Below are 21222 nucleotides of genomic sequence, written 5' to 3'. Positions count from 1 at the left end.
ATTAATATGATTATGAATGGCCAATTTTGATGTTTATGAGCATTGTTGTTGTTGGTATTGGTATTGCATGATTTAGACTTTGTTGTAATTGGTTTGAATGCTTATTGATGGTATGGTCATATAATATTGGATGTGTTTAGGTTGATGCAAATTTGGGTGAGAAATGTGGCTTGGAACATAGCCTATTTTTGTCCACACAAGCAGAGACACGGGCGTGTGTCTCAACCGTTGTGACACATGACCAGGTGACACGGTCGTGTGTCCCCTGGTACTTATTAAGAAATCCCCTGGTACTTATTTAGAAACCAATTCAGTAGCTTCATAGGGTCTATCACATGGGCGTGTGGCTTGGCCACGTGGGACAAGTCAGTATACTCTCCAATTTTAACACGGCCTGGCACACGTGCGTGTGAGGCCATTTTGAAGGGTACACGAGCTAGTCAGACGGGCATGTAATTTGCTGTGAGACCAAAGTAAGTGAGTTACACGGGGTTGGACACAGGCTAGGACATGGCCATGTGATTCTATTTCAAATGTCCACACGGGTTGTGACACAGGTGTGTCTCTTGGCCGTGCGAGACACAGCCTGGCCACACAGGCGTGTGTCCCCTTTACTTTGAAATTTTTCTATGTTTTTTTTTAAAAAATTTATTAAGTATTTGGTTTAGTCCTGAACCACTTTTAATGCTTGTTTTGGGCCTCGAGGGCTCATGTTAGGGACTATATGATTGAATTTGAATGACTTTTTTTTTTTGGATTTGAGAAATTAATGTGAAATGTATTATTGTTTAAGATATAAGTCCGGTAATACTCCGTAACCCTATCCTGGTGATGGATACCGGTTATGGGTGTTACAATATGAATGTTGAATCTACAAAAGAATAGTGGATAAGTATCAAAGTTGATTGTTTTGACATGGTTTAGATGAATTTGATTGTGTTTGGATTGGTTGAATAAATGGTTTTTGAGTTTCTTGTTGTTGAAGTCTGCAAGGTATGGTAAACTTCATGTTTAAGGTTCATTGTGAGTCCACATGGCCTGTGACATCCCAAAATTGACCCTAGTCGGGATGTGGTTTCGGGACCACAAAACCGAGGCATAAAATAATTTATAATTTATTTTGATGCCTATAATATGTGTTAATTCATGTGTGACATTTTGATGTTTGATTTAGAGTTATAAATGTGAATTTCACTAGAAAGGGCCTAGTAGTAAACATTGAAAGTATGATGGGGAAATGTGGGATGACTAGTTGATAATGCATGCAAAAATAAGGATTTGCATGTCAAATTTCCCCTAACATGAAGTGGCCGGCCATGACAAGGAATCATGGGCTAAACATGTCATGAAACATGTTTTGTTGGTGCACTAGGAGAAACAATAAACAAATGAGTATGGGTAATAAAGAAAGAAAAAAAAATGTGTGTGTGTGAGTGAAACCCCCCTTGCCGTGCATTGTGGAAGAGAAAAGAAAATTTTGTTCATCCATTTTTCTCTTCTTTGGCCGAAAATACTAAGGAAAAGGGAGGATTTTTGCTTCATGCTTGGTTTAGAAGAGAACTAGAAGGAGATTTGGCTATACTTGCATCAAGATTAAGGTATGTTTGAGGTTGTGTCATGAGATTCATGCTTGTTTTGGTTGCTAACTTGATGTGCATGTTAGCCATGGTTCAAATCCTTGTTATGCCATGGAAATGGTATTTGGCCAAGGTGGATTTTGTGTTAATGCCATTGCATGTTAAATATGAAGCTTGTTAATGGTGTATGTGATGGGGATTGATGGCTCTTGGACTTTCTTTTTAGTATTTTGAGTGAGACATTAAGTTCTTTGCTTAATCATGACCAAAATGATGGTGTTGTGATGTATTCGGTCATGGTATATCCACAAGTATGATTCATGCATGTTGCATGGTAGGTAAGATTTGAGCTTTGAATATGTGTTTGCACATGATGAATTGGTATGACATATATACTATTTCAAGGTATATATTTGCTTGGGATGATGTTTTCGGTTATGTAGTACATGAGAGATGTGTATTGAGCTACAATATGTAATCGTTAGTTAGTAAAATGCATGCTGTTTTGTGTGGTATTAAGTGCATAATCGGCCTCAACATGGACATGCATATTCGCCACATGAGGGAAATTGGTGTGCATGCATTCGGTTAGAGGCAAGCATATTGATGCCTATTCTTGGCTTAGAAAATTCGCTAAGAGGAATACTAACTAAGGTGTTGAGTTCGATTCATGATTTTGTACATATGCGACTTTGATGCCTAATGAGTAGATATTTATATATTGGCTAGGCATCTTGAATTCCTCTTCCGATGCTCAAATGATAAAACCAATTTATTTGTTAAATTTAGCTTAAGAAGCTAGAGGTGGAGAATCAAGCAAAGGCAAAGGAAAGATAATCGAGTAGTCGATTGGAAATCGTTTCATCCAATATAAGGTAAGTCATTAAGCATATATTTGGTGTTGATGTAAATGACCATAATATATACACAATTGTGTTTAAATGAATTGATGTGTAAATGGGAATGTATGTGTATGGAATGATGCCATTGTTGAATGTATAAAGGCAGCAAAATGCATAAGGTATTGGTCTCGGCACTAAGTGTGCGGGTATAAATGGACACGGTGACAAGATTGGCACTAAGTGTGCGGGTTTAAAATTGTACAGCACTAAGTGTGCGAGTTTGATTATATAGCACTAAGTGTGCGAGCTGAAAATTATATAGCACTAAGTGTGCGAGCTGAAAATATATAGCACTAAGTGTGCGGATTCACTATATGCTCTTGTATTACAATTGGCACTGAGTGTGCGACATTATCGAGTTAATCCCGGACAGCGGATCGGGTAAGTACCTCGAGCTCATGATGAATAGAAAATACGTCCATGCTTGGGGTTGAATTGGTAAGCCTTAAATCTATGTGATGATTGAAATTGTATGGTTGTGCTGGAAAATGAGTTAATGTGTAAAAAATGCTTGATTATCTTGTTGTGTAGAATATGAAATGTGGATGTATGACTTGGTACGAGATTGGACCGAAAGGTCCGAGGCATTATGGTATAGATTCGATATGGATGAGTACCTAGCCTCGTTTTGTTGTACATGTTGTAGTGACTTTATTAGTGGATTGATGAATGCTTATGACTTACTGAGTTGTAAACTCACTCGGTGTTTTTTCTTGTCACCCATTTTAGGTCTCTCGGATTCGTATTGCTTGCGTGATCGGGACCGTCGTTGAAGTCATCACACCGGCTGAAATCTTGTGGTATTGTTTTCGTTGTTGAAGAACATTTGGCATGTATAGGCTATTATATTTTGTCGAATTGTGGGTTGTAAACTTTAAGCCCTGTGAAAATGGCCTATGTGGTCGTCGAGTGGGATGCTAGAACCTATAGCCACGAGTCTTAGAAACTCTAATTTTGATAAGGTGGCCACAATTTGTGTCATGTATGATGGATGATTAAGGCCAAGGAAAGATTCATGAAATTGGCATAGTCTACTGCAGTAACTGTCGCGGACAGCAGCAGTGAGATGAGATTGAAAAATCACTAAAAATAGTAGAAGTAGAATTAAATAGTGGGTAAATTATGAAATTGAACCTTGATGAATCTATTTTCATATGGATGAAACGAAACGACCATATGAGCAGTATACTGAGAAATATTAAAGTTCTCGTGAGACAGGGCCAGAACGGTTTCTGGGTCCCCTGACGCGACTTTGAAAATTTACCATAAATTATCCAGAAAGAATTAGGAGTCATGCCTTATATGTACGGATTCCATTTTGAGTCTAGTTTCATTAGAAACAAACGGCACCAGTATTAAAGCCCTGTATAGAGAGATATTCAAGTTGTAACGCGCAAAGGTCAGAGCAGTCGATCCCTGTAACATGGGTGACTTTAACTAATAAACTGTACCAATTGGCCCGACCAAAATTCTAGAAATAAATCCATGGATGGGTATATGAGTCTAAATTCAGGAAAATTTACGAAACCAGTTTCCGAGTTTTGAAACTCGAGATATGATTTTAAGGCGACGGGGACGCAGTTTTCCAGCCTGACTGGTAATGTCAAATTGGTTGGTATCTTGAGAGGGTTTGGCGTTAACCCTCGTGTCCGACACGGCGTCGGCCACGAGTTAGGGGTGTTACAATTTTATTGGTATCAGAGCTATGGTTTAGTCGGTTCTAGGACTACCATAGCGCGTGTGAGTCTAGCTATACATGCCAAATTGTTAGTGCTGAATAATGTGATGACTTGACGGTTGAAATTTTTATTTTAAATAGCAATGGAACCGGGATAGAGAGACCCTTGGCGGATGACGTTGAAGGTGTAGCGGCTGCTCCGCACAAGGGACACCGCTGTTGAGCCTCGATCATCCGCGAATAATCAAAATGAAGGCGAAACAAGCCTTCTTCACCATGATGAATGAGTGGGTCGCATAATATGCCCGAACCGACCCGGCTGTCCAACCATTTCCGAATTTAAATACTCCACCCCAAGAGCCCGTAATGCCATCGATTCTCGATCCTGTGAGGCTGAGTAAACCACCGTGGACTTGATTAGGAAGCGTGGGGCGAGGAGTTTAAGGCCATAGTTACCGACAATGCCGAAAGGGCCGAGTTCGCTTGATAACACCATTAGAGTGTTTGATGAATTGTCATGCACACCGATGAATGTCTTAAGTGTGCTATATCTTTGTTAAGAGACTCACCTACTATTGGTGGAGGACCTTGATTTCCATAGTCCCAAAGGAACAAGTTACTTGGGATTTCTTTCAAACGAATTTCGGAAGAAATATATTAGTCAACGGTTCATTGATCGAAGCGTAAGGAGTTCTTGGAACTCAAGCAAGGCCGTATGATCAGATCTCGAATCTGAACATGAGTTCGTAAGACTTAATCGGTAGGCTCGGGAGTGTGTGGCTGATGAGGTTGCGATGTGCAAAAGATTTGAAGAAGGATTGAATGAAGAGTTAAAGTTACTAGTGGGAATTTTGAAGATAAAGGAGTTCGTGACACTAGTCTAACGAGCCTGCAAGGCGGAAGAACTTGGGAAGGAGAAGAAGAAGGCTGAATTTGAAGCAAGAGATTACAGTAAAAGATCGACGAGTAAAGCTCCGTTCTCGGCTGTAGAGAGGTTCGGGAGGACACCATGAAGTCGAGGACGATCGGGAATTTCCATTAGAGCCCGACCATTGACGGACTCCCGAGCTACTTGATAGCTAGTGTGGGCAATAATCGTCAAGAGAGACCTGAATGCCCCCAATGTGGAAGACGACACCTAGGTGAATGTTGGGGTAAGTCATTAATAGGGCTGTTATGGATGCGGTTCAAGGACCACTTCATTAGAGATTGCACGAGCTAGATGAGAGGAATAAGACGCAAGGTGCAAGACCTAGTGGAACGACGGTGGAGGTAGGCCCCGAGAATCTCTGGAGGTAGGGGTGGTAATCGAGAGGAGCCTCTAATCTGGCTGTCCGATCCGAGACCCGTACTCTGCTAGAGCATATGCCATTCGCACGAGAGGAGGCATCCTCCCCTGACGTTATCACTGGTACTTTTACTCTCTTTGATACTAGTGTGATTGCATTGATTGACCCCGGCTCTACTCATTCATATGTATGTGAAACCTTAGCATCCGGTAAGACTCTACCTGTTGAGTCTACTGAGTTCATAATTCAAGTGTCAAACCCTTTGGGTCGATACGTACTCGTTGATAAAGTGTACAAGAGATGCCCCCTAATAATTCGAGAATCCTGTTTTCCGGCCGATCTGATGCTTCTACCATTTAATGAATTCGATGTTATTCTTGGTATGGATTGGTGATCGTACATGATGCATGAGGGATCGCAAAAGGAAAACCATTGATTTGAGGAGTGCAAATAATGAGGTAGTCCGAGTCGAGTCTCATCGATTTAAAAGGAGCGCCAATGATAATATCTTCTATGACCGCCGGAGGTATGTGAAAAGGTGTGAAACATACCTTGCGTATGTGTTTGGAAGTAAAGAGACGGAAAGGAAACTCGAATCGGTACCGATGGTTTGTGAGTATTCGGATGTTTTTCCGAGGAGTTACCGGATTGCCACCGGTTCGAGAAGTGGAATTCGACATCGAAGTTGTACCGTACTACGCCGATTTCAATAGCCCCGTGTCGTATGGCATTAACGGAATTAAAGGAATTGAAGGTTCAATTGCAAGAATTGACGGATAGAGGTTTCACTCGACCGAGTTTTTCTCCATGGGGCGCTTTTGTATTGTTTGTGAAGAAGAAGGACGGAACCATGAGGTTGTGCATCGACTATCGTCAACTCAATAAAGTGACGATAAAGAATAAATATCCATTGCCACGAATTGACGATTTGTTTGATCAATTAAAGGGAGCCTCGGTGTTTTCAAAGATAGATTTGAGGTCGGGTACTATCGGTTGAGGGTCCGAGAATCGGACATACCCAAAACCGCTTTTAGAACGAGGTACGGTCACTACGAATTCTTGGTGATGCCGTTTGGGCTCACTAATGCCCTGCGGTGTTTATGGATTTAATGAATAGAATTTTCAGGCCATACTTGGATCGGTTCGTAGTTGTATTTATCGATGACATTTTGGTCTATTCGAGAGATGAAATCGAGCATGTTTGAACACCGAGGCTAGTGTTGCAAATCTTACGAGATAAGCGATTATACATAAAGTTCAAGAATGTGAATTTTGGTTGAAAGAGGTTAGCTTTTTGGGGCACGTGGTGTCCGCATCGGTATCGGGTGGACCCGAACAAAATTCAGCCATAGTCGATTGGAAACCACCAAGGAATGTTACCGAAGTTAGGAGCTTTTGGGGCTTGCCGGTTATTACCGACGATTTGTAAAGGTTTCTCGACGATAGCCACGCCAATGACGGCTTACTCCAAAAGGATGTTAAGTTCGAATGGACGGAGAAATGTCGAAAAGTTTCGATCAACTGAAAGCTTATTTGATGAAGCCCCAATTCTAGTGCAACCCGAATCGGGCAAAGAGTTTGTCATTTATAGTGACGCATCCCTACTTGGGTTGGGTTGCGTATTGATGCAAGAAGGGCGAGTTGTGGCCTATCGTCGAGGCAATTAAAGCCACATGAGAAAAATTATCCGACCCATGATCTCGAATTGGTCGCCATCGTATTCGCCTTAAAGATATGGCGACATTACTTATTTGGTGAGAAGTGCCATGTGTGTTCGGATCACAAAGTCTCAAATATTTGATGACCCAAAGAGACTTAAATCTGCGACAAAGGCGATGGCTCGAGTTGTTAAAAGATTATGAGCTCGTCATTGATTATCACCCGGAAGGGCTAATGTGGTTGCGGATGCCTTAAGCCGAAATCACTATTTGCTTTATGACGATGAATGTACACTTGTCTATCCTACCCGACAATGTGTTAGTAGCTGAATTGAAAGCCAAACCATTATTGATACGTCAAATTCGTGAAGCTCGTAAAGTCGACGATGAGTTGGTTGCAAAACGGGATGAGTGTGTTCGAACGAGGACTCGAATTTCAAATCGATGATGACGATTGTTTGAGGTTCAAGTCGTCTGTGTCCCAAAGAATTCAGAACTTATTCCAATAATTTTGAACGAAGCCCTTTGTAGCCGAATGGCAATCCACCCGGAGTACGAAGATGTACAACGATTTGAAACGTCGGTTTTGGTGGCATGGTATGAAACGGGACATCTCCGACTTTGTTTGAGATGTTTAATATGTCAACAAGTGAAAGCGGAACATCAAGTGCCTTGAGATTGCTTCACCGATCACGATACCCGAGTGGAAATGGGATCGAGTCACAATGGACTTTGTGTCCGGCCGCCATTGTCGACTAGTAAGAAGGATGCGATTTGGGTTGTTGTTGATAGACCGACTAAGTCGGCTCACTTTATCCCGTGCGTCGGATTTTCATTGGATAAACTAGCCAATTGTACGTTTCTCGATTGAGATTACACGGGTACCGATTTCTATTGTGTCGGATAGAGATCCGAGATTTACCTCGCGATTTTGGAAGAAATTTCAAGAAGCTTTGGGTACCAAGTTGCATTTCAAGACCGCCTTTCACCCCAAACCGATGGTCAATCCGAACGGATAATTCAAATACTCGAGGATATGTTGAGATGTTGTATCCTTGAGTTTAGTGGTTCATGGGACAGTATCGCCTTTGATTGAATTCGCTACAACAATAGCTTTCAATCAAGTATTAAGATGGCGCCTTACGAGGCTTTATACTGATCGTAAATGCCGTACCCATTATTCGGATGAACTTAGTGAAGGTAAATTCTTGAGGTTGATTTGGTGAAGGATGCCGAGCAAAAGTTCGAGTGATTCGTGAAAGTTTGAAGGTGCTACGGATCGCCAAAAGTCGTATCTGGATTTGAAAAGGAAAGACATTGAATATCAGGTTGGAGACAAGGTATTTCTCAAAGTTTCACCCTGGAAGAAGGTGCTTAGATTTGGCCATAAGGGCAAATTGAGTCCGAGGTTCATCGGTCCGTATGAAGTATCTGAACGAATTGGGCCAGTAGCGTACCGATTAATTTTACCCCCCTGAGCTCGAAAAGATTCACAACGTTTTCCATGTTTCGATGCTTCGACGATATAGGTTTGACCCGACGCACGTAATTCCTCCATCTGAGGTCGAGGTTCAGCCTAATTTGAGTTATGAAGAAGAGCCGTTCGCATTCGATGCGTGAAGTAAAAGACCTCTGAAACAAGAAAATCCCATTAGTGAAGGTGTTGTGGCATAAACACGGAATTGAAGAAGCCACTTGGGAACTTGAGGACTCTATGAGAGAGCGATACCGAGCCTATTTACGGTAAGATTTTCTGGACGAAAATTTCTTAAGTGGGGGAGAGTTGTGACATCCCAAAATTGACCCTAGTCGGGATGTGGTTTCGGGACCACAAAACTGAGGCATAAAAATAATTTATAATTTATTTTGATGCCTATAATATGTGTTAATTCATGTGTGACATTTTTGATGTTTCGATTTAGAGTTATAAATGTGAATTTCACTAGAAAGGGCCTAGTAGTAAACATTGAAAGTATGATGGGGAAATGTGGGATGACTAGTTGATAATGCATGCAAAAATAAGGGATTTGCATGTCAAATTTCCCCCCCTAACATGAAGTGGCCGGCCATGACAAGGAATCATGGGCTAAACATGTCATGAAACATGTTTTGTTGGTGCACTAGGGAGAAACAATAAACAAATGAGTATGGGTAATAAAGAAAGAAAAAAAATGTGTGTGTGTGTGAAACCCCCCCTGCCGTGCATTGTGGAAGAGAAAAGAAAAATTTTGTTCATCCATTTTTCTCTTCTTTGGCGAAAATACTAAGGAAAAGGGAGGATTTTTGCTTCATGCTTGGTTTAGAAGAGAACTAGAAGGAGATTTGGCTATACTTGCATCAAGATTAAGGTATGTTTGAGGTTGTGTCATGAGATTCATGCTTGTTTTGGTTGCTAACTTGATGTGCATGTTAGCCATGGTTCAAATCCTTGTTATGCCATGGAAATGGTATTTGGCCAAGGTGGATTTTGTGTTAATGCCATTGCATGTTAAATATGAAGCTTGTTAATGGTGTATGTGATGGGGATTGATGGCTCTTGGACTTTCTTTTTAGTATTTTTGAGTGAGACATTAAGTTCTTTGCTTAATCATGACCAAAATGATGGTGTTGTGATGTATTCGGTCATGGTATATCCATTAAGTATGATTCATGCATGTTGCATGGTAGGTAAGATTTGAGCTTTGAATATGTGTTTGCACATGATGAATTGGTATGACATATATACTATTTCAAGGTATATATTTGCTTGGGATGATGTTTTCGGTTATGTAGTACATGAGAGATGTGTATTGAGCTACAATATGTAATGCGTTAGTTAGTAAAATGCATGCTGTTTTGTGTGGTATTAAGTGCATAATCGGCCTCAACATGGACATGCATATTCGGCCACATGAGGGGAAATTGGTGTGCATGCATTCGGTTAGAGGCAAGCATATTGATGCCTATTCTTGGCTTAGAAAATTGCTAAGAGGAATACTAACTAAGGTGTTGAGTTCGATTCATGATTTTGTACATATGCGACTTTGATGCCTAATGAGTAGATATTTATATATTGGCTAGGCATCTTGAATTCCTCTTCCGATGCTCAAATGATAAAACCAATTTATTTGTTAAATTTAGCTTAAGAAGCTAGAGGTGGAGAATCAAGCAAAGGCAAAGGAAAGATAATCGAGTAGTCGATTGGAAATCGTTTCATCCAATATAAGGTAAGTCATTAAGCATATATTTGGTGTTGATGTAAATGACCATAATATATACACAATTGTGTTTAAATGAATTGATGTGTAAATGGGAATGTATGTGTATGGAATGATGCCATTGTTGAATGTATAAAGGCAGCAAAATGCATAAGGTATTGGTCTCGGCACTAAGTGTGCGGGTATAAATGGACACGGTGACAAGATTGGCACTAAGTGTGCGGGTTTAAAATTGTACAGCACTAAGTGTGCGAGTTTGATTATATAGCACTAAGTGTGCGAGCTGAAAATTATATAGCACTAAGTGTGCGAGCTGAAAATATATAGCACTAAGTGTGCGGATTCACTATATGCTCTTGTATTACAATTGGCACTGAGTGTGCGACATTATCGAGTTAATCCCGGACAGCGGATCGGGTAAGTACCTCGAGCTCATGATGAATAGAAAATACGTCCATGCTTGGGGTTGAATTGGTAAGCCTTAAATCTATGTGATGATTGAAATTGTATGGTTGTGCTGGAAAATGAGTTAATGTGTAAAAAATGCTTCGATTATCTTGTTGTGTAGAATATGAAATGTGGATGTATGACTTGGTACGAGATTGGACCGAAAGGTCCGAGGCATTATGGTATAGATTCGATATGGATGAGTACCTAGCCTCGTTTGCTGTACATGTTGTAGTGACTTTATTAGTGGATTGATGAATGCTTATGACTTACTGAGTTGTAAACTCACTCGGTGTTTTTTTCTTGTCACCCATTTTAGGTCTCTCGGATTCGTATTGCTTGCGTGATCGGGACCGTCGTTGAAGTCATCACACCGGCTGAAATCTTGTGGTATTGTTTTCGTTGTTGAAGAACATTTGGCATGTATAGGCTATTATATTTTGTCGAATTGTGGGTTGTAAACTTTAAGCCCTGTGAAAATGGCCTATGTGGTCGTCGAGTGGGATGCTAGAACCTATAGCCACGAGTCTTAGAAACTCTAATTTTGATAAGGTGGCCACAATTTGTGTCATGTATGATGGATGATTAAGGCCAAGGAAAGATTCATGAAATTGGCATAGTCTACTGCAGTAACTGTCGCGGACAGCAGCAGTGAGATGAGATTGAAAAATCACTAAAAATAGTAGAAGTAGAATTAAATAGTGGGTAAATTATGAAATTGAACCTTGATGAATCTATTTTCATATGGATGAAACGAAACGACCATATGAGCAGTATACTGAGAAATATTAAAGTTCTCGTGAGACAGGGCCAGAACGGTTTCTGGGTCCCCTGACGCGACTTTGAAAATTTACCATAAATTATCCAGAAAGAATTAGGAGTCATGCCTTATATGTACGGATTCCATTTTGAGTCTAGTTTCATTAGAAACAAACGGCACCAGTATTAAAGCCCTGTATAGAGAGATATTCAAGTTGTAACGCGCAAAGGTCAGAGCAGTCGATCCCTGTAACATGGGTGACTTTAACTAATAAACTGTACCAATTGGCCCGACCAAAATTCTAGAAATAAATCCATGGATGGGTATATGAGTCTAAATTCAGGAAAATTTACGAAACCAGTTTCGAGTTTTGAAACTCGAGATATGATTTTAAGGCGACGGGACGCAGTTTTCCAGCCTGACTGGTAATGTCAAATTGGTTGGTATCTTGAGAGGGTTTGGCCGTTAACCCCTCGTGTCCGACACCGGCGTCGGCCACGAGTTAGGGGTGTTACATGGCCAGACACACGGGCGTGTGACTGGACTGTGTTAGACACAAGGCTAACACATAGGCGTGTAATTTGGCCGTGTATCTTTTGCAACTTAAAATTTTCAAAATTGAATGCTTAGGTATTTTTACATGGGCAGAGACACGGGCGTGTGGTTGGCTGTGTGATCCAAGTCAAAAAATTACATGGGGTCGGACACGGCTTAAGGCATGGGTGCGTCCAATGCCACACGGGCGTGTCCCTTGGCCATACAGGCATGTGTCTTCTAGACTTAGGAAAATTCTTGAAATTTTACGAAATATTCCCGGAGTATCCGATTTAGTCCTGATTTGATTTTAATACATATTTTGAGCCTCAAGGGCTCAAAAGAGGGACAATATAGTTAAATTATGATGTGTATGCTAAATGTGTAACACCTCTAACCTGTATCCGTCATAGTAGTAGGGTTACGAGGTATTGCCGATCAATTCACAATGTAAGGCATACATTTACCAACCGTAAAACATTAATTCTCATAAATCATTCATCACAATCACATTGTCCCTTATAAAGGCCTACGAGGCCTTAAACATGCTTTAGAAGTGGTTCAAGACTAATCCAATATCATACAAGAATTTTGGAAACTTAATACAATTTCAAACATACCGAGGTCACATGCTTGTGTGAACAAGCCGTGTGCCTGACACGGCTCCAGACACGCCCATGTCTCAGGCTGTGTGGAAATAGGGCATACATACTGATTTGGGTCACATGGCCAACCACATGCCTGTGTGTCTAGACCGTGTGCCCTTCGAAGTGGCCACACCAGCCTGTGTACTGGGCCATTTACTAGGCTGTGTCAAAGCTGTAGGGTATACTGACAGATGCAACACGGCCAAGTCACACGCCCATGTGCTAGGCCATGTGCCAATTAGGGGGTATACTGACTTGTACCACATGGCCAGTCACACACCTGTGTGTGAGACCGTGTAGAGCATACTGACTTCATTTTAATAACAACACCAGGGGACACACGGCCGTGTAACATGACCGTATGTCACACACGGCTGAGACACATGCTCGTGTCTCTACCCGTGTAGACAAAAATGGGCCATTTGCGAGGTCAATTTGCCACCCTTATTCGAGCACACCTAAACAATCAAATTGATACCATTTTATTATACAATTAGGCAGCCAAAATCATCAACCAAATGCACAATTCATACAATATCCATTTCAACCAATTCCAATACTCAATTCAATGCCATTTACCTAATCAAATACTTATCAATTCAACCTCTAAAATCATACCTCATCAAAGCATTTCTAAAGTATTTAAAGCCCACAATTCAATTTACCATGTTCATGCCACACATGTCAAAATAAACCATTTCTATTAGCCAAACACACATCAACATTAACATTATTTACAAGCCAACTCTCATGGCTATAAACACAACCAAAATATTACACCTAGCCTATACATGCCATATACCATATATACACAAATCAAAAGTACCAAATAGATGTCTGATAATGCGATGATGTTCCTGACGACTTTCGAATCCGAGCTGGCCTTGATTCACTATAAAACATAGAAAAATAACACAAAGTAAGCTTCATAGCTTAGTAAGCTCCTATATGAATAACTTAATTCATCACATAAATGCAAATCAAGCAACTACACATAACAAATCTATATACACAATAACTACAAACCTTTCTCATGTCTCAAATCATGATCAAATACAATCTCATCAAACTTTCACTATTTAATACTCGAGTAGGCTCTGTACATACCTGTATCGCCTTGTACTAACCTCTTTCTCAACCACATCACTCGTTTACCTGTTGAACCATTTGGAATAGAAATCAGATACTCATAAATCTCATAAGATAAGTACCTATACCATGGCTAGTAGCCAAATCAAGGTAACTTATCCGAAGAACTATTCTCATGGCTTAAAGCCAAATCATCCTATATGTATGGCCCCAAGCTAAATCGGTATAACTCGCACCTAAAGTGCTAATATCATGGCTCAAAGCCAACTCATCTTATATACATGGCCCGAAGCCAAATCGGTATAACTCTTCTAACATGTCACAAGTATCCAAATCTAATCCTAAGGTTCAACCGGGATTTATAGCTTATCGATTCCATCTTCGAATAATTTCGTAGAGTTGTATTTACAATTCATGCATTAATGAAAATCTCATAATCATAGTTTAGGCAATATCAAAGTGTTTAACATACATTTATAATGAAATCGTCACATACGAACTTACCTCGAGTATGAAAATGACAAAATGAGTTAACTACTCGATAATCTTGTCTTTCCCTCAATCTAATTTCTGATTCCTCTTTTTTTATCTTAAAATATTCAAAATTAACTTATTCAATCTCATATTCTTTCAATTTAATCCAAAACATACATTTAGGCCTTTTTACATATTAGCCCCTAATTTTTATATTTAATCAATTTAGTCCCTATTTCACAAATACTCAAAATTCACATCATTTTATTAAACCCAAGCTTGGCTGGATTACATATAGGTCCATAACAGCCTAAAACTGTCATTTATTTCAATTTCAACCACTCAATTTGCATATTTCACAATTTAATCCCTATTATGCACTTTCATCAAAAATCAATTTACAAAACATGAAAATCTATCATCAAGCTTTCATATTTCATCTTCAAATACTAAAGAACACATAAAATCATCAATGGGAACTCTTAAAATCTTTAACAGTTTTAAAATTAAAGATACGTGCTATCTAGATTATGCTGCGACGATTACAAAAACGTAAAAATCATTAAAAACGGATAAAAAAACTGTACCTTAATTGCTTGAATTTGCCTAGTCGAATGAAAAACCCTATCTTAGCTTCTTCTTCTTTTAATTTTTGGTGCATGAAGATGAGAATAAAGCTTTAATTAGCTTTGTTTTATTTATTTTAACCTTTAATAACCAAATTACTAAACTAACCTTATTATAAATCATTTAATATCATCCATTTAATGTCCATATAAGTCCACTAACATTTAAAATGGTCTAATTACCATTTAAGGCCATCATATTTAAAAGCCAAAGCTATTTGACACCTTTAACAAGTAGAATGGAACTTTAGCATTTTACGCGATTTAGTCTTTTTTCTCAAATTAAGCAATTAAACGATAAAATTAGCTCACGAAATTTTCACACATATCAAATAACATGCGATAAACATCAAAAATAATATTAAATTTTTTTCTGATATCAGATTTGTGGTTCCAAAAACACTGTTCTGATTTAGCTAAAAGCGGGTTATTACAACTCTCCCCTTTAGGGATTTTTGTCCCAAAAATTCTTACAAGTGAATAGGTTCGGGTATTATTTTCTCATAGCATCCTAGGATTCCCATGTAGCTTCTTCAACTCCGTATCGATGCCATAGTACTTTCACTAATGCGATTCTTTTATTTCTCAACTCTTTGATCTCATGAGCTAAAATTCGAAACGATTCTTCAGCATACGACATATTATACTTAATTTCAACCTCGGTCGAGGAAATGACATGTGATGTAACGCCCCCACGCCCGAGACCATCACCGGAGTCGAGCTTGAGGGGTTACCGAACATAATTTATCAATTTAAGAACTTCAAATCATTTGTTTATACATTCACAGCTTTCTAGCTACTCGCATCACAGTTACAAGAAAAATCATATCTCGAGTTACGGAACTTGAAATCAATATCCATAAATTTTCCCTGAATCTAGACTCATATATCTATTTACTAATTTTTTTCTAGAATTTTTTATTGGGCCAATTAGTACAGTTTATTAATTAAAGTATCCCCTATTTCAGGGTTCAACTGCTCTGACCTCTGTGTATTACGAATCAGATATATCTCCATAAAAAATTTCAATGACTATGAGGTTTGTTTATATTAAAACTAGACTCAATAAGGAATCTGTACATATAAATAACAACTTCTAATTATTTTAGTAAAATTTATTATAAATTTTTAAAGTCAGAACAGGGGATCCAGAAATCACTCTGGCCCTGTTTCGTAAAAGTTTAAATATCTCATAAAATATAATTTATATTCCTGTTTTGTTCAATCCATATGAAAATAGACTCATTAAGATTAAATTTCATAACTTACTCATCATTTAGTTCCATTTATACTATTTTTAGTGATTTTTCAAATTCATGTCATTGCTGCAGCAATATTCTGTTTTAAGGCAAGTTTCATCTTTCCATGAATTTTTATGAACTAGATAACTTGTTAAACTTCCATGATATCAAACATGATCTAAATTAGCCATCACCATGACTTATCAATATCAAACATTTTCTCAACCAAACATGGCCATATCATAAAATTATTTACACAAAATAGGTATATTGCTATACATGCCATACTTAAGTAGTTGTACAAGCCATTTACCAAGATAAAAGTCCTTTGGATAGTGTGATCGAACCTTCGACCCGTCCCGATTCTCGAGCTGGCTTGTTCAAAACTACAGTGAATGAAAAGGAAGGAGTAAGCATAAATGCTTAGTAAGTTCATATGTAAATAACAAGTAACATAACAATACAAATATACCAAACAACTTTAGCATGGTACCACCAAAACATATATCACATCTTGAAACATCATTCATCATCTTACCACCTTATCGTTGTTGTATCTATTTTCAACCCGAGGGTTAAGAACATACCTGTCCAAAGTGTCCATTTCACAACACTTACCCAAAACGTCACTTATATCTTAAGTGCTCTTCCATTAAACTAGAAATTTCACCCGTTGAACACATCGGAATACAAATCAGATACATGGATAATTTGCACATAAGTGCCACATATGTAATCAAGAAATCATGTAACCCGCCCCTAAGTGAACTCCGACTCAACTCAACGAGCTCGATCGTTTGCATCCATAAATGAACTCTGTAACACCCCGTACCCGAGTCCGTTACCGGAGTCGAACACAAGGTGCACACAAACTTGACTTAATCATACTTACTTCACACTTCATCAACATATACACACACAAGGTATCAACCTATCTAAGAGCCGAAAGTTCGTTAGTCGATTGAACGAACACTATTTCAAACGAATCAACTTTTCTGATGCACATGTGAACATACCTTATCGTATGAGTTTTTCGAGCGTATTAACTGAATTTATTACAGCACCAAAACGCTCACCTTCAAACCGAGTTTCTTCGGAATTTAGCCTGATATAACCACAAGCACAATTGCCTTCGGGTCTTAACCCGGATTTGGTAACTTGCACAAATGCCTTCGGGTCTTAGCCCGGATATAACAACTCGCACGAATGCCTTCGGGTCTTAGCCCGGATATAATCACTAGCATAAATGCCTTCGGGACTTAGCCCTGGTATCATTCAAATGTTCATGTACACATATATCAATAATCACGACACATCCATATTTCATTCTCGTTACTAAGGCTCAAACACAAAACATTTATCAAACCTTTCCAATTTCGGCTCAATAGCCACACACAAAGAGCATGGTTTCAATTGACTTTATAACTTAGTCCCTACGCACATTCGGCTGTCCGCCATAATATGACAAATCATTTCAAAATAATTCAAGTAGGGTCATTACTCGAAGACTTACCTCAGACGTGGTCGAACAATTTCGACGGCTATTCGACTACTTTTTCCTTCCCTTTATCGGATTTAGCTCCCCTTTGCTCTTGAGCTTAATTTAACAAATAAATTGATTTAATCATTTGAGCATCGAAAGAGGAATTCAAGGTACTTAGCCCACATATTTTCATTAGACATTAAAGTCACATATGTACGAAATCATGAATCAACTCAACACATTAGTTAGTACTCTCCTTAGCGAATTTTCTAAGCCAAGAATAGGCATCAATATGCTTGCCTCTAACCGAATGCATGCACACCAATTCCCTCATGTGGCGAATATGCATGTCCATGTTGAGGCCAATTATACACTTAATACCACACAAAAACAGCATACATTTTGCTAACTAACGCATTCCATATTGTAACTCAATACGCATCAATCATTTATTTCATAACCAAAACATCATCATATGCAAATATATACCTTGAGATGGTATATATGTCATACCAATACATCATGTGCAAACATGTATATCTATATATATATATATATGCTAGAGCCGAATCTCAAGTTGATTGTAACTAAACATGAACATAAATCCAAAACACAAATCTTACTTTCCATGCAATGAGTATAAATCATACTTATGGATGTACCATGGCCGAATACATCACAACACCATAATTTTTGGTCATGATTAAACAAAGAACTTAATGTCTTACTCAAAATACTAAAAAGAAAGTCCAAGAGCCATCAATCCACCATCACATGTATCATTAGCAAGCTTCATATTTAACATGCAATGGCATTAACACAAAATCCACCTTGGCCAAATACCATCCCCATGATATAACAAAGATTTGAACCATGGGCTAATAAGAGCATCAAGCTATCAACTAAAAACATGCATGAATCTCATGGCACAACCTCAAACATACCTTAATCTAGATACAAGTATGGCCAAACCTCCTCCTAATCCTCTTCCAAACCAAGCATGAAGCAAAACTCCTTCCTTCTTCCTTAGTATTTGTGAAAAAGGATGAACAAAATTTTTTTTTCTTTGCTTTTCTTCAACTCACGACAAAGGGAGGGGAGAAGCCTTCACACACATTTTTTTTCATTTTTTATTACCATACAACTTATTTTATTTATTCCAACATAAACCACTTACAAAACATGTTTCATGACATGTTTTGCCCATCCCCTTGTCATGGCCGCCACTTGTTCTTAAATGGGGAAATTTGACATGCAAACCCTCATTTTTGCATGCATGATCAACTAGTCATCACACATTTCCTATCACACTTTCAAAGTTTACTTCTAGGTCCTTTCTAGTGAAATTCACATTTATAACTCTAAATCAAAACATCAAAAATGTCACACATGAGTTAACACACATTATAGGCATCAAAATAAATTTTAAATTATTTTTATGCCTCGATTTTGTGGTCCCGAAACCACATTCCGACTAGGGTCATTTTAAGGCTGTCACAAACTCGGACTCAACTCAACAAGTTCGGATGCCTAGTTACATCTCACGAACTCGGACTCAATTCAACGAGTTCAGACATTTGCATCCATAAGTGAACTCGGACTCAACTCAACGAGTTCGGATGCTCAACTATCCTAGTGACATGTCACTTGTATCCTAATCTATTCCTAAGGTTCAAACGGGCTTTTCCTCGATCTCACATTTGCCGTCTTCCATGGAATATCTAATCGATACTCGGTAGCAATTCATATTTATCAAGTAGTAAACATAATTTGCATATTACTCAACATTAACCACAAAGCATAATATTTCACGATTAAAAATCAGCATATCATATAATTAACATTAATAACTTAAAAATAACATTTATGCTACATTATTTACACATGAACTTACCTTGGTACCAAAATATAAAGATTTTGCAATTTAGTCCACAATCTTTTCTTTTCCTCGATCACGACTTGAATCTCGTTTTTCTTGATCTATAATACCAAATTAATCTTATTTAAGACATACATTCATCAAAACAGCATTTAAGACGAACTTTAAAAAAATTACACTTTTTCCCCTAAACTTTTGCATAATTACACTTTTGCCCCTAGGCTCAGGAATTAAACTTTATTCCTTATTCTTATGTTTTATAACATGCTGATCACTTTTCCCTTCTATGGAAACGTCAAATTCTCTCTCTAACATATACTTGTGACTATTAGGTATTTTTGCCGATTAAGCCCTTTTACTCGTTTTCACTAAAACCGAGTAGCACAAGTTGTCTAACATAATTTAAAACCCCATATTCTATCATAAAACATCAAAATACACAAATTTCACCTATGGGTATTTTTCCAAATATAAACCCTAAGTTGAATTATTGCTAGCATAAGCTTAATCGAGCTTAAGGATTCCAAAACGTAAAGAACATTAAAAGCGGGCTTGGAATCACTTACTATGGAGCTTGGAAGCTTGAAACAAACCCTAGCTATGGAGAACCCTTGAAATTTCGGCCTAATGAAGAAGATGGACAAAATTGGCTTTTAATTTTGTTTTAATTCATTTTAATAACTAAATGACCAAAATACCCTTACTATTAAACTTTCCAAAATTTCTTCCATGTCCTAATTTTGTCCATGAACTTAAAATTGGTCAAATTGCTATTTAAGACCTCCTCATTAATATTCCAAAACAATTTCATACTAAAAACTTCTCGAATGCAAGTTTTGCAACTTATTTGATTTAGTCCCTACTTTCAATTTAAGCACTTTAGGCATAGAATTTCATCACGAAATTTTCACAAAATCATGCAATCATATCATAAACATCAAAATCATTGTAAAATAATTATTTCTATCTCGGATTTGTGGTCACAAAACCACTATTTCGATTAAGCCCTAATTCAGGATATTACATGTGAAGGGTTGGATCGAATCGTTGTAGCCTCGACACATGAAATACATTATGTATCTTTTCTAACTCAGACGGTAAAGACAATTGATATGCCACTGGCCCAACTCGCTAAGTAATCTCATACGGTCCGATGAATCGCGGACTCAATTTTCCTTTCCGACCAAACCAAAAAATCTTTTTCCACGGTGACACTTTCAAAAACACTTTATCCCCAATCTAAAACTCAATATCTTTCTATTTCAAGTCTGAGTATGATTTTTGTCGATCCGAAGCCACTTTCAAACTGTTGCGAATTACTTTCACTTTTTCTTCGGTCTCTCTGCTCAGATCAACCCCGTGAATCTTACTTTCGTTGAGCTCGGTCTAGTACAACGATTTTTGAAATTTATGACTATATAAAGCTTCATATGGTGCCATCTTTATACTCGATTGGAAACTATTATTGTAAGCAAATTCAATCAGCGGTAGATATTTCTCCCAGCTACCTTAAAACTCAAGAATGCAACAACACAACATATCCTCAAGTATATGAATAACTCGTTTGGATTGACCATCCGTTTGCGGGTGAAACGCAGTGGTAAAATATAGCTTTGTACCTAAATCTTCTTGCAATTTCTTCCAAAATCGCGAAGTGAATCTCAGATCTCTATCTGAAACAATAGATAGTGGTACTACATGCAATCTCATAATTTCAGAAACATACAACTCATCTAATTTA

The 21222-nt window shown here is 38.3% G+C and overlaps 2 long non-coding RNA genes across 2 annotated transcripts; both read left to right on the top strand.

Moving 5' to 3' along the window:
• Positions 1–2371: 2371 nt before the first annotated feature.
• On the top strand, positions 2372–3500 carry LOC128291480 (uncharacterized). Its single transcript, XR_008281272.1, has 2 exons — positions 2372–2452; positions 3209–3500. It is a non-coding gene; the product is annotated as an uncharacterized LOC128291480 (long non-coding RNA).
• Positions 3501–10229: 6729 nt separating this feature from the next.
• Positions 10230–11359, top strand: LOC128291463 (uncharacterized). The gene is made up of 2 exons (XR_008281254.1): positions 10230–10310; positions 11068–11359. It is a non-coding gene; the product is annotated as an uncharacterized LOC128291463 (long non-coding RNA).
• The last annotated feature ends 9863 nt before the right edge of the window (positions 11360–21222 follow it).

Source organism: Gossypium arboreum, chromosome 4, assembly GCF_025698485.1.
Source record: "Gossypium arboreum isolate Shixiya-1 chromosome 4, ASM2569848v2, whole genome shotgun sequence".
In the NCBI taxonomy this organism is placed as follows: Eukaryota; Viridiplantae; Streptophyta; class Magnoliopsida; order Malvales; family Malvaceae; genus Gossypium; species Gossypium arboreum.
The sequence above is the reverse complement of the archived record's forward strand: the minus strand, read 5'-3'. Positions and strand labels throughout refer to the sequence as shown.